This window comes from Solanum tuberosum, unplaced genomic scaffold, assembly GCF_000226075.1.
Source record: "Solanum tuberosum cultivar DM 1-3 516 R44 unplaced genomic scaffold, SolTub_3.0 scf00141, whole genome shotgun sequence".
Taxonomy (NCBI): domain Eukaryota; kingdom Viridiplantae; phylum Streptophyta; class Magnoliopsida; order Solanales; family Solanaceae; genus Solanum; species Solanum tuberosum.
The window spans coordinates 533,123-535,328 of NW_006239075.1; the positions used below are offsets into that span (position 1 = coordinate 533,123).

The 2,206-nt window shown below is 32.1% G+C and overlaps 1 pseudogene; it reads left to right on the forward strand.

Annotated features, from left to right (window-relative positions):
• LOC102594906 (reticuline oxidase-like protein) overlaps window positions 1-959 on the forward strand; it is a 7,379-nt pseudogene extending 6,420 nt beyond the window's left edge.
• Window positions 960-2,206: the final 1,247 nt, after the last annotated feature.

The following is a 2,206-nucleotide window of genomic DNA, read 5'->3' on the forward strand; positions in this document are numbered from 1 at the left end:
ATTATATAGAGAAAATAAAGATTACACATCCCTAAAGATCCACCATTCCTATCCCTAAAGATCAGCTATTCTATCTATACAAATCTGCCATTGAATCCCTCTAAATCTGCCTTGCTATCCCTCCAAATCAGCTATTCTATCACAATATTTATTCATATGATTCTACAACAAATGTATATGATCATGCTAATTTATATCACTATATAATTACATTAATATATACAATCATTTAGGTGTCTATCATGCTAACATCGAGATGTCTTGGATCAAATATGTGCTTTACTATATAAATTACCCAATTGCCCCTATTGATGTTTTGTTAATTAGGTCACCTTCCCTAACATGCTTGAAAAGGAAATCTGATTACTTGCAAAAGCCAATGTCAAAAGAAGGGTTAGAGTTCATATTCAAGAAAATGATAGAACTACAAACACCAACAAGTTTGATATTTAATCCTTATGGTGGAAGAATGAGTGAAATTTCACCTTTAGCTAAGCCATTCCCACATAGAGCTGGAAATATAGCTAAGATACATCATGTAACAATTTGGAATGAGAAAGGAATTGAGGCTTCAAACCATTACATCAACTTGACAAGAGTACTTTATAACTATATGATACCCTTTGTGTCAAAATCACCAAGATTAGCATATTTGAATTATAGGGATCTTGATTTGGGAATCACACATAATGGGAAATTGAGTTATTTTGAAGGGAAAGTGTATGGGATAAAGTATTTCAAAAAGGAAAATTTCAATAGGTTGGTGAAGATCCAGACTAAAGTTGATCCTGGAAATTTCTTTAGGAATGAACAAAGCATACCAGTTCACCCTGACTGGTGAACTGGAGGAATTGTAGACAAAATGGGGTAAAATATTGAATTTTTTTTTGGCAGTAAGACAACTTATTTGTAACACCCCGAAAATTTTAAGCTAAAGTTTGAACTATTCTTTATTTGCACATAAGGTCTTATGGGGTTATTCTTAAATTGCTCGGATTGTAAAGGTAAATTCTTTAGGATGGAAATGATTTTGGATATCAATTAAGGTCGCTAAAAACACCTAGCACAAAGTTGAGTTGAAAGTTTTTTAACGATTAAGTTTTGATGTAAGAGTTTACTTGGGTCAACTTCAAACGACAATATCTCCTAGAATATAAAAATTTACGTGGCACATAACCTATCAAATTAAAGGTATTTGAATCTTCTTTCCAACGTCACCAATTTCGCGTCAATCCAATTTCTGAGTAAAAAGTTATGACCATTTTAGTAGCTGATACAGTGCAGTGACGAATTAGCCAATGGGAAAACATTAAAAAGGGTCTTTTTATCTCCAAGAAAACCCTAAACGAATTTCTTGACTAATAAAAGGATCAAAACAATTAGATTTTCATCTTTTAATCCATCATTCTCTTCTCTCTCAAACCCTAAGACAAAACCCTAAGGAAAAATCAAAGTAGAAGACTCCATTCAAGATTCTTTCAATCTTTTTCAAGATTCTTCTTCAAGGTAAGTGTTTCTCCAAAAATTTCATTCTTTCCAACTCAAATTCCTACGTACAATTATGAATCACTTATAAAAATTATAATTCTTGGCCATAGAGATTTCAAGAAACTAATTTAAGAAATCTCAAGAAAGGTTTTCTTGATTTTCTCCTTAAAGCTAAGATTTCAAGGCTTCTAATCAAGTTCTTCTTCAAGATTCTTCAAGAACTTTGTTCTTCCAGGTATGTAAGGCTATCATAGTGTTGGACTAGTTCGTCCTCACGCCCTACATCTACTTTCAAATCAGTAAAAGAGAAATCTAGGATTCTACCCCTAGATTTGAGTATTCTTGAGATAAGTTGATATTGACTTCTTGAATTCCTAATTCTTTTGAAGTTCTATTCCTAAGTATTGAGTTTCTATATTTTTATTGAGATCCTTGAGTTGATTTGTTCATGCCTATAATTCAGAATGAACCCTATTTTGAGTTATAAATCGTGAGAAGTTTTTTAAGGCCAACACTTGAGTTTTAAACTGAGTTTTTTTTAGGAAGTAAAGATGAGTTTTGAGATAGAGTTGTATTCATGAGTTTCTATAAGGTTATTGAGGTCCTCGAGTTGAGTCATTCATGTCCATAATTCTGCATGAACCCTACAAATTGAGTTATAAGTCTTGAGAGTCTTTGAAAGCCAATCATTGTGTTTCAAACTTAGTTTTGAGAAAAA